We start from the raw sequence: 13202 nt of genomic DNA, 5'->3' as shown, positions 1-13202 counted from the left end.
ATTTCAAACCAACATTGATTAAGAGAGACAAAGAAGGACACTACATACGTGTAAAGGGAAGAATCCAAGAGGAAGAGATGGCAATCATAAATACATATGCACCAAACACTAGTGTGCCCAACTATATAAAACAAATACTAACAGACATGAAAAACATATAAGCACTAATACAAAAGTAGTGGGGGACCTCAATACCCCACTGTTACAAATAGATCAACTGGACAAAAAACAAGCAACAAAATACTAGAACTCAATCAAACTCTTGAACAAATAAACTTACAGATGTTTACAGAGTGTTCCACCACACAAAATCAGAATATGGATTCTTTTCAGCTGCACATGGGTCATTCTCCAAAATAGACCAGATAATTGCTTTTAGAACATATTTAAGTAAGTGTAAGGGAACGGAAGTTATCCCCTGTATCGTTAGACTATAGTAGCATGAAATTGGAGGTCAATAACAAAAGAAACCACAAGAATTTCATAAACACATGGAAATTGAACAACACACTTCTGAATAAGCAATGGGTGACTAAGGATATTAAAGAGGAAATCAAACAGTTCCCACAATTAAATGACAATGACAATACAACATATTGGAAGCTATGGAACACAATGAAAGCAGTCTTACGAAGGAAATTTATAGCAGTGAATATTCATATTAGGAAAATAGAGTGAGCCTAATTAAACAACCTGATGCTGAACCTCAAGCTTCTAAAAAATGAAGAGCAGGACAAATCCAAAGTTCATGCAAGGGAGGAAATTATAAAGACCAAGCAGAGATCAATGCAATGGAGACTAAGAGAATGATATAAAAAAATCAATGAAGCCAAGAGTTAGTTCTTCAAAACAATAAACAAAAGAGATAAAACCCAAGCCTAACTTATCAGAAAAAGGAAAGAAAAGGGCCAAATCCATGCAATTAGGAATGAAAAGGGTGAAATTTTGATGGACCCAGCATGAATCCAGAAGATCCTCAATACCTACTTCCAGAACCTATATGCCAATAAGATGGGAAACACAGAAGAAATGCATGGATTCCTAGATATGTATGAATTGCCAAAGTTGAACAAAGAAGATCTAAACATTCTAAACAACCCCATATCAATTAATGAAATTGAAAATGTATTAAAAACTTATCAACTAAGAAAAGCCCAGGTCCTGATGGCTTCACTGTTGAATTCTACAAGACATTTAGAGAGGAACTACTTCCACTACTATTTAAACTCTTCAATGAAATTGAAAGGGAAGCAATACTCCCAAATTCACTGCTGGAATCAAGCATCACCTTGATCCCCAAAGCAGAGAAAGACCCAACTGAAAAAGAGAACTATAGGCCAATCTCACTAATGAACATAGATGCAAAAATCCTTAATAAGATCAGTATCTTATCAAATAGAATACAGAAGACCATCGAGAACATCATACACCCTGACCAAGTGGGATTCATTCCAGGGATACAGGGATGGTTCAACATATGCAAATCAATCAATGTAATACATTATATCAATAGAGCCAAGGACAAAAACTATATGATCATCTCAGTTCATGCAGAAAAATCATCTGACAAAATTCAACATGCATTTATGATTAAAACCCTACAAAAAATTGGAATAGACGGTCTCTACCTCAATCTGATAGAAGCCATCTATGAAAAACCAACAGCCAATATCATACTAAATGGTCAAAAACTGAAATCCTTCACACTAAAATCAGGAACAAGACAAGGATGGCCACTATCACCATTCCTGTTCAATATAGTTTTGGAAACATTAGCCTCAGGAATTAGACAAGAGGAAGAAAAGGAATAAAGATAGGAAATGGAGAAGCCAAATTGTCATTATTTGCAGATGACAAGATATTGTATATAGAAGACCCCAAGAACTCCACCAAAAGTCTTCTAGACTTAATAACCAAATTCAGTAAAGTAGCTGGATACAAGGTCAACACACAAAAACTACTAGCTTTCCTCTACACGAACAACAGACTCACTGAGAGAGAAATAGGGCAAACAATTCCTTTCACAATAGCATCCAAAAAACTGAAATACCTAGGAATCAACCTAACAAAAGAAATCAAAGACCTTTTCTCTGAAAACTATAGCACTCTGAAAAGAGAGATTGAAGATGATATCAGAAAATGGAAAGACATCCCCTACTCCTGAGTAGGAAGGATCAACATAGTGAAAATGGCCATACTTCCAAAACTGCTATATAGATTCAATGCAATCCCAATCAAAATTCCAGGAGTATACTTCACATACCTTGAGAAAACAATCCAAATATTCATTTGGAACAAGAAGAGACCCAGAATAGCAAAAACAATTCTAGGTAAGAGAGACATGACAGGGGGTATCAGAACCCCCAACTTTAAACTATACTACAAAGCTACTATGATAAAAACAGCATGATACTGGCAAAGAAAAAGACCTGAGGACCAGTAGAACAGATTAGAAGGCACAGAAAGAATTCCAGAGACACTTAGCCACTTCATCTTTGACAAAGGAGCCAAACACCCTTACTGGAGGAAAGATAGCCTCTTTAATAAATGGTGGTGGAAAAGTTGGGCTTCAACTGGCCAAAGATTAAAACTAGACCTATAGCTATAACCATGCACTAAACTAAAATTGAAGTGGATTAGAGGTCTAAATATTAAAACAGAAATCCTGAACTGGCTGGAACAGAGGTTAGGTAAAACTCTTGAAGACATTGGGGTAGGAAAAGATTTTATGAACAAAACTTCAGCTGCCTGTGAACTAGCACAAACAACGAACAAGTGAGATCTCTTCTTAGTATAAAGCTTCTGCACAGCAAGAGAAATCACCAACAGTATAAAGAGACAACCCACAATGTGGGAAAAAATTTTCACCTGCTGTTCCTCAGAAAAAGGTCTACTATCTAGAATTTATAAAGAACTTAAAAAAAAAATAAGACCTCTCAAATTTAAAGACCCAATCCAAAAATGGCATCTGAAGTGAGCAGACATTTCTCAGACAAAGAAGTAGAAATAGCAAATAAACATAGGAAAAAATGTTCAACATCACTCGTCATTCAAGAGATGCAAATGAAAACAATGCTGAGATTCCACCTCACTCCAAAAAGAATGGCTGCTATTATGAAATCAACCAGTAACAAATGTTGGCTGTGCTGTGGGGAAAGAGGAGCATTGCTCCACTGCTGGTGGGAGTGTAGACTGGTGCAACTACTGTGGAAATCAGTATGGAGGTCCCTCAAAGAACTGTGACTCAAAGTCCCATTTGACCTAGCTATTCCCCTGCTAGGTATCTTCCCCAAAGAATTAAAAGAATCATACCACAGTGATATATGTGCACCCATGTTCATAGCAGAAGAGTTTTTAATAGCTAAAACTTGGAAGCGGCCCAAATGCCCATCAACTGGAGACTGGATAAAGAATATGTGGTTTTTAAAATAAAATAGAGTACTACTCAGCCATAAAAAAATGAAAAAATAGAGACATTTATAGCTAAATGGATGCACATTGAGGAGATACTCTTAAGTGAAATAAATAGGACACACATGTGTAAATACCGAATAGTTTCTCTAGTATGAGAAACTGAAAGTGTAAATAAGGACTAAAAGGTATAATAGATAATGTGAAATAGGAAGAAAAGGGACAAAGGAGAAGGAGAAGTGGGAGGGGTAGGGCAAAGGAAAGAAGGGAATGAAATTAATATGAGAAAATGAAAAACTGAAAACAAAGTCTTTTTAAATAGGGAGGGGTGGAGGGGTGGAAGGGAGGGCAGGGGAAGGGGGAAAAATAAGAACCAAGAGAGATTAGGTAAAGGTGCAAATTTCCAATGATGAATATCATTATATTGCATACCTAAAATGTACCAATAAAATAAATTTGTTTTAAAAAAACCCCACGAAACCAGAGTTCAGCACCATCTTCTTATTGTGGTATGAACAAACATTGTAAGTAGACTATCGTTTCCTTCACACTGGTTTGTGGTTATGTTAATTAAGCCTACTTCTTAGTTAACTTTGTACTTTAACATTGTGTCACATTGTCTACATATCAGTTATAGAGCTACATTTCCCTAGGTTATTCTGGAATAATTCATATTCTCAGTGAAACTTCAGAAGCTCAATATAAAGAAAAAACAACTGTAGCAAGAAGACTTGACCTCTAGTTGTGAATGTGTTAATAAGCATTTTAATCTTGGTAAAAGTGAATTTGCTGTATGAGATGCTTCATTTTTAAAATGTGGCCTGGGGTCTTTCCTGAGCCATCTGAAGTTACTGTAGTTATATGAATCAAATTACACGCTGTGTAAATGGTTTACAAACTGAAATGGATCACAAAAACTACTAGTTACTTTCCTACTTAAATCTCCTCTATTTGATTTTTTTTTATCTTCTATATTTTCTTTAGCAAAGTAAAGAGGCCAAGCCATTTCCAACCCTTGTCAGTGAGGATTGGTCCTTGGCTTTTGAAATTCCATCCCTGTCATTACCTCTCATCCATATTTTGGATCCTATGACTGTAGAAAATGGCCTATTTCTTTTTAAAAATAGAAATGGTCCTGTTTATTTTTAAGTATTTTTGCAAAGAAAATTTCATTAATTCATTAATATGAAAACACCACAAAAGATTACAAATTAATTTCTAATTGGATTAAAATTCTATGTTTAGTGCAAGCCTATATATTTTTGGTTCGAAGGCTTTCTTTGCCTTTGTTTTAATTTTTATTCTTCATAAAAAATAGGAGGGGGAGCCTTTTTGCCACTTAGATATATATATATATATATATATATATATATATATATATATATATGATGTTAGCAATAATTATAGAACATGGCAATTGAAGTGAATATTAAATTTGTTATGGAATATTCAGCTATAACTTCAAGATCTTACTACAAATTTACTTCCAACATCTTCAAAAGGAGTTTCTTAGTACTATGTCATAAAGAGAATTCCATTAAAAGAATCTAGATACTTTTTGACAGCATTATTTTCTTTTATTGGATTTTCTTTCCTTTAAGTTTTACTTTGTGTTTGGTCAAAATAGGAATCTATCAACTGAGACTATTGTAAAGATTTATTCCATACCAAAGTGACTCCCGTCACAGAGAGGGGAAAATATGTGTTTGATTCTTGGTGCTACTGTTGTACTGTGTTCCCTTTTCTACACATACATTAGTAGCCTTTTATCTTTATTTAATAACATCCCATTGGGAATATTAAAGTTGCATAATTAGATATAATTATATTAATTATATTTATTATTTATATATTATGCATATCTTTTATTATTATAATCAGATTAATTAGATATAATTAGGTATAAATAGATATAAATAATAAAAATTAATTAGATATTTTAAGCATGTAAGGTCTTACTTTAAATATGTCTGAGGGGATGAAAAGGGGAAATGATATAAATTGCTTAAAAGTGTCATTCTCCACTTTAAACCCTCAAGGATGTAAGTCAAGCAACTTGCCGGCCTGAAGAGAACAGTGACCTCCTGGCTGTCCTCCTGACAGTCTCCATCTGCTCATCTCATCAGAAACCTGCACTGGTTACTCACTACTCACCATCTGCACAGCTCTTAATTGCCGTATTTGTCATGAATTTAAGGTAAGAGGTAAGCAAGAAGTTACAGAATAATTCTTCTGCATAATGCTTTCAGTTATTCATTCATTTAACAAAGAACTAACAAGGGCTTACTGTGTTGGACACTGATCCAGGCACTGGGGAACATTCCATGAATGAGACCTGCATTTTCTTCATGATCTGACTTTCTCTCTGGGAAGACTGGTTTTAGACTGTTAACCCCTGTGTCAATCGTTCCATTCAGATCATGACAACGCCATGGAGGTGATGTTCAGTGCTATGCAAATGTCAGTTAGGCAGATTTGACTTTGCACATTAGCAAGACTTCTTCAAAAGAAACCTTTGAGCTAAAATTGAAAGAGAAGTGAAGAAGGAATGGTCTCACAAGATCTCCATGTGGGAATGAGCGTGACAAATATGAAGAACCAAGAGAAGCCAGTGTAGCAAGGGTCAGTGTCCACGTGGGAGCAGCAGCACGAGATGGATATATCCTGCTCACCCAAATCTTGATTTGATGCCACCCCCAAGAAGCTCGTGGGGGAAACATCAGAACATTAACCTTTTTAAGGCAGTAAAAACTTCCACATTGGCAGTCTGGTGGAATAGGTATCCTGACTTCCCATCTTGTTAAAAATGATTTTGTTAAGTTGCTGAGCTGAGATGGATAAAAATTCATAAATGAAAAAAACCACACGATGTGACAGTAAGAATCCTGGAAGATAAATTAGGACCCCCCCACCCTTTAGACTTTCCTTTTGGTGACTGCACAGATTGAAAAAAGACAGAAGAAAAGAGATAGGATGCTGTCCCATTGGGGCCTCTAGGTACAAGCTCTTCATCGGTGCTAGCTCCTGCACCATCCAAGTAGCACAAACCACACCTGTCAGGCACAGACAGCCTGCTGTGGCTTTGAGCTGTGTTAAAGAGATCTATATTGAGAATTCAGAGCATGGGGTGTCTTTCATGGGTTGGGTTTTGAATTCACACAAGCAGGGTAGACTGTATCTGCTAAGCTAGCTAATCATTTAATTAACTGAAAGTGGCTCCAGATCAGAAGTGCCTCCAGAGACTGCCAGAAGAAAACACAAAGTCCCCAAGGAAGTCACCTTCTGCTCACATCTCAGTAAATTCCCATAAACAAGGTTGAAAGGAAAGTACTTCACTTAGAATGAAAAAGCACAAAATAAGTCACTGGTAATGAGAACCAGAAGCAGCAGCACAGAGCTGAGGGGATCCACAGGAACTTCAGATATTAGAACTCTCAGGCACAAAGTATAAAATAATTGTGCTAATGGGAAAGGAAATAAAAATGTGAAATGAACATGGGACTAGAGAGCAACTGACAACAAAAACAAACCAAAATTGATCAGCTAGTTTTGAGAAAAGGAAAACATAGCCCTTCTAGAAATAATGTGTGTAGTAATTAAAAAAACTCTGAACCGATTAAACCTCTAAAGAAACAGAGCTTAAGGAAGAGGAGATATTGCTGCACTTATGATCAGACCTACCTGTATCTCTCCATCTTTCCATGTTTCTTCTCTTATCTGTGTTCTATCCTTGCATGGTTCCATCTGGTTTGGGGTCTGGAGGCTGCCTTTGCACACAAGTTATAAAGGCTGAGTTGCTGAATCGGGGTTGGTTCTGCCACATTTCTGTTCTGCTTTGAGATCCACAGGTGAATGATGCCAGTTCTCCTTTGTACCCTCAAGGGTCCAAGCCTTGGGTGACCAGGGAGGAATAGGATTAACACAGACCTGTGGAGAGCTGTCCTCCTGCTTTAGTGAGAGCATTTCTCTCTATATAACCCTATAAGCATCTCCCCTCTCAGGCTTTGCACACACAGGGCCTGGGCCCAGGGACAGAACACTGTGGCTGCTGGTTCCATGGGCTGCTCCTAGGAGCACAGGTGCCCTAACACATTTCATGCTTTGTCCTGCACTGAGCTATTTTGAAAGCCCAAATAAATTGAGTCTCCATGGGAAGTTCTAGTATCCTAGAAAACAACATTTTAAGTTATTGTCTACTTTTATAATGTACTTGAGTTAATATTTCCCAAAGGATCTAAATTACTTCTCACTCCAGATTTTCTGATAAATTGGAATCCATTATTGCATTGTTAGAGCTTCCTTGGCCAGAAAGATTCTGAGCACAACATTCAGAGTTCAAACTAAATCCCCCAAGTTTTTAAAATGCCCAACTTAACCACCAGATCCCCATTTGAGCCCTTGCATAAAGTGGGGAGAATTTTAAAAAGACAATTTCTAAGCTAATTTACTAATAATGATATAATAAAACCTATTTATATCCAAAGATGGTAGAATAATTTGTCATTGTATTCTGTCATTAGTATTCTGTGTATATTTCAAGGAACTGGTATAATTATGGGTTATTTGTTTATCAATGTGGATACTTTGCACTGTCACCTTTCTTCTCTTTTTTTTATATGTGTCATATTTCTGATAGATCTGTTAAGAGAGCCTGTGATTTTAGTAATGAGGATCTAGGCATGCAGGCCTGTAGGTATGCATGTTTGAACAGCAATATGCAGGTAGGCATAAGAAATATTACTGAATATTAACAAGTACAAAGTCTGACTCAAAGAAACACCTCAGCCTTTACGTGTTCAAATGGCTGAATTTTTTTTTTTTTTTTGTACCAGGGATCAAACTCAGGACCTTGTGTTTATGAGGCAGATGGCGGCAACACTGAGATAAATCCTGGCCCTAAGAGGCTGAAAATTTAATAGTGAAAATATTTAAAATATGTGCAGTCTGTTATGGGTTACAGAAGGGATCATTTAAAAAATTTCTCCAGGTATTATTTTCAACTTTCCTATGCTTAATTTGTCTTTCCATTCTACTTTCACTGCAAATCCATCAAGGGACATCAGGCCACTGCCAGACATTAATGAGGCTGTTAGCAGAAGGGGAGGCAGAATTCCATGCTATTAGACCAGGAGGAAGTGCACATGTTCTAACTTTTCTTTACGTAAGTAGTGTTGCCCCTACTCTGTCCCTCAGCTTTATGAAAGTACCTATGGAAAAATGAAGAACTTTCAAGAGAGGCCACTGGGCCCCTTGTTGCTGGTAGGTGGTTTGCTCAAGCAGCAAAGGCTGGGTTGATCTCCCTGCTCTCTAAATCTTCCAGCACTTGCCTCTGCCAAGAGATTAAATAACCAGAGATTTGGAGTGTAAGTCAGTTCATAAGTATCAAGACGTCAACTTTATGATGAAAAGAATAAGCTTGAAAAGAGTAACTGACAGGCAACAAGGAGCGTAAAAAGGAGAAGTCAATTAAGCCTAAACAAGCCGTTTTCCAGGATTGGAGCTTTCTTCTCAGCCTGCCTAGAGGTTGTGTGAGGTCCCCTGCCTAGAAGCATTCAACTGACAGTGGTGCCACACGTAGGGACAGCAGTCCTGCAGGGAGCTGTTAGTATCATTGAAAGCTCTGTAAGTTTCACCTTCACGAGACTAGTAGCTGAGTCACCTACCATATGACAGGAATATTGCAGAAGGCTTCCTAATCTTAGGTAGAAGATGGGAAAGGGTATACTGATAATTTTCACCTAAATTTAAAGTTCTAAAATATCAATTTTTCAGTAATATTTTTTGTTTCTTTTAATCAAAAATGGAAGACACAGGGCCAGGGATTTAGCTCAGTGATTCTGGCACCTGCCTCGCAAGCGGAAGGTTCCGAGTTTGAGTTCGATCCCCGGTACCAAAAAAAAAAAAAAAGGAAGACACAAGAAAATAAAAGATATCCTTTAAAAATATCATAGAACCAAAGATGGTATTGGTACAATGATTGTATAAAATTTTTTTCCTCATGTATCTCACAGGCAGAGGAACTGCACACATGAAACGTTCTCTTTATTTAAAAAATGGCATTTTATATTTTTATTTATAAATTATAAAAATTTCATATGTATAAAAGCCCATTTTATAGATATAAAACCTGGTTTTTGAACTTAAAATATAATTTATACCTTTTTTGACCAACAAATGAGAATTATATTAACATTTTAAATAATTTATAGCACCTAGCATGGTGTAGAAAAGTATATATAAAGAGTTTCTGTTTTGGAACTTTAGTTTTTGTCTACATTTTTCTGACATTTGTAAATAACAATGGGATTTACATTTTTAAAAACAAGATAATTATGAACCTCTTTTACAAATTTTATGATTTTCCCCAAATCTTAAATTATGGTATAATTCAATACTTATTATATAAAATTAATTTGTTTTTAAACACTGAGTCACAGATGAAAGCAACAAGTGCCAGTCTACAGACCATTTCAGGCTGCAGGTGCTCTTAAGATAAGTAATGTTTCTTTACCTTCCCTTTGGCTATAGTCATGTGTTTTTAGAATTCTACCCTGTGACATTACTCCATTTTCTTCTGCTAAACATAATACCTTAAGATGAGTACCTTATAAAGAAAATAGCTTTATTTAGCACACACTTTGGGAGGCTGGAAGTTCAAGATAAAACCCTATCTGTTTGGCCTTTGGCGAGGGCCGCCTTGGCTGGTTCCCAACATGGTAAATGTTACCATGATGAAATTATGAGAGACATCATATGGGAAGACAGAAAGCCAGAGAAAGATTCAGAGGCCAGGTATGCTCTTTTATAACCACGCACTTCCATTAGAACTAACTCAAGCAAGACCCGCATTCATTCTTCTGAGGGTGATGACCCAGTGACAACTTTCCACTCATTCCCACCTCTCACAGGCTCCATTTGTTCTTAATCCTGCCTGCCGCATTGAGGACCAGGCTACCAGCACATGACCCTAGGAGACAAACCACATCTGAAACATTGTATTAATGTTGTGTTTAATAGCAGGTCTAACTCGTTTAGCTAAACATACTCGAAGGAGAGGAAAGTGTGTTGCCAGGAATATAGTACTGCTCTCCGATGGCATCGTGGCTAAAATTCTAAAGAAAAGCTTTTTTTAACAGATATATTACATTAATGTCCTCTTCACTGAATCCTTGCCATTCTGGAGAGTACTTAATAAGAAAGTTTATATGTAGAACAAAGGAATATCAATAATAAGCTGGGGACTTGGAATTGATTTTATCTTGCTGCTGCATTTCTAGGGAAAAGCAAAGTCCTTGACAATATTTCTAAAAGAGGGATTTATCATTAAAATATATACCCTCTTAGGAATTGTATTTGATGCATTCTTAAATCTTCTTAAAGTATTTAATCTATAGGGTGAATGTGATTTTTAAAATGTTAAAATACCCACTGTTTGTTTTGTTAGAACAAACTGAAGAGATGCTTCTTAGTTTCTTTCTGCTATTTTTCTCAATTCTCTCTAGAATATAGTGTACTATTTTCAGAATCTTTCCTAGTTATCCTGTTTTTGTTTTAATTGTATCTTTTGTTTACATTTTTACTATAATGCCCTGATTCCACCAATCATTTTTTTCTTCAATTAAGAAATACTTCTATCTTTATATATTCAGTGAATATGGTCTTGTTTCACAGGTTGATATATTTCCTGTGGCTATTTCTTAATAACTAGCTGAAATAATGACTTTCCATAACTAGGATATAAATGATTTATTTCTTTAAAAGTTCTGACAAAAATAGATCTACAGGTAAGTCATGGACTAAGCAAAAAAGTTGCTAATAAAGATCCCTGAGTGCTCATTTTTGGTGACCCCAGGCAAGTTTTATAGTATTTGAATGCCAAAGGTGTTAATTAATTTTACTCTTTCCAAGTTAGAAAATAATCCTTATTGGTTCAGAGTCCAGTGCTTGATGTAATCAATGTTGCATGTGAATTAATACCTAGAAGAAATTAATACACATAAGGGAAAGAAAAGCTTGATTAGCTACATAGCTCAATATGCAGAGCACAGAGACAGACTAGGGAGTTAGAAGCCATCACTTCTACAGAGGCCTCCCTTTACCTTTAGCCTTGGATCTATTCTTGAAACTTCTTTCACCTCAGCAATTGCTGCTTTCAGTTATGGAAAAAATCATTTATCCCAAATTTGCTTCATGCTAATGCTAGCTGTCACACTGAAAAATGTCTTCAGCAGCAAGTAAGGAAACAGTTATCTATCAATGGCTTAACCAGGAATTTAATTATTTCTTACCATGTTTGATCACCTCTTGATTCTATTTGTGAGCAGCTATAACTTAAATTTTTGGCATCATGCCATATTTTACCTTTTTGGTTAAACTAAAATCATGCCTAGATATACAGTAAACACATAAAAAGTCTGAAAATTGTATAACCATAGTATTTTTCATTACACATTTGCAATCATCAGAATTCTAAAGACAGAAAAGACAATTCTGTTAGTATATATTCTGTTTGTATATATTTTTGCATGGAAGCACAGCTTTTTCAGAGTAGTAAAATAGTAAAATAGAAGAGATCTCAGAGTGATTCTTCCCTCAAGCATGAATATACTTGTATGCATTTTAACTCAGGTGAGCTCATGTACCTCTTCGTGTTTAGGCACTACACTATGTCATTACAGTGTCATTTTACAGGAAGACAGGTTTCCTCTCTTATTTATCATTTTTATCTTCAACACCTAAAATTTACTGGTATAATGTAAAGTTTTATCAAAACAAATAATAAATATACCATTTCTAGTCATACTGTGTATCATTTTCTGCCTAAATCCATTTGTTTGATTTGTTTCCAAGTGTGTGCATGACAAATTTTGTGCGTGGCTACTTATTTTTGCTTTTGCACTGTTGATATTTATTTATAATCTTATTCTTTGAGGAGATATCTAGCTGATATAAACAAAAAATATCTCCAAGCTGAGGGATTGCCTCATTTTAAAACACTATGTCTGTACAGGAACCTTAAAGGCAAATCTGTGCACCATATATACTCTGCAGCCAAACCCCGTGGATCCTGAACTTATCATTATATATTCAAAGATATTTAAGATGCAATACAGGAAGGTGAGAACTCATCTTTATTTTTATTGCAAACAAAAGCACTATGAATATGCCACATGTGAGAAAAGAAAATGATTTTTCATCTACTCTATAGCATGCTAATTTTCAAATTGAAAAAACCATGCATTTAAGGATCCTCTTTGAAAACTTTCTAAAAATTAGAGGAAATTGTAGACTTAAAGTAGGTATAATTTTAAAAAATTACTGATTGAGTACTATTCTTCACACCATTTTTAAGCCTATTTTGCTTATATTCAGCTTGTCCCAGTTTGACTTAACAAATTTCCAGTGGAAACTGCTTCCTTCAAAATGCTGCACTGGAAGAAGGAAGAGGTCTCCTATCCCCTTGGAAAGAACACACCACTGAATAGACTGAGATATAAAGAACTGGTGATTCATACTCAAATAATGGTACAAACCATATGAAATTTTGCTTTCTTCACTGGAGGTAAAAATGAGACCCTCCATATTATGAAGGTGTGTTCTCATTTGTCAATAATAATATCTTCTTTGAATCCAAAAACGGCTAAGTAAAATAAACAAGCAGAAACCCCCACTTTTGTTAAAAGTAGAAATACATATTCAGGCTCAAAATTTCTTCTACATAGAGATTATTATGATAGTGTCGAAGTTTGTTTCTGTTTGAGTATTTGTTTTGTAATTTGAATTATCATTAG

Source organism: Heterocephalus glaber, unplaced genomic scaffold (genome assembly GCF_053883595.1).
Source record: "Heterocephalus glaber isolate CG9 unplaced genomic scaffold, H.glaber_assembly_v1.0 deba00000818, whole genome shotgun sequence".
In the NCBI taxonomy this organism is placed as follows: domain Eukaryota; kingdom Metazoa; phylum Chordata; class Mammalia; order Rodentia; family Bathyergidae; genus Heterocephalus; species Heterocephalus glaber.
The sequence above is the reverse complement of the archived record's forward strand: the minus strand, read 5'-3'. Positions refer to the sequence as shown.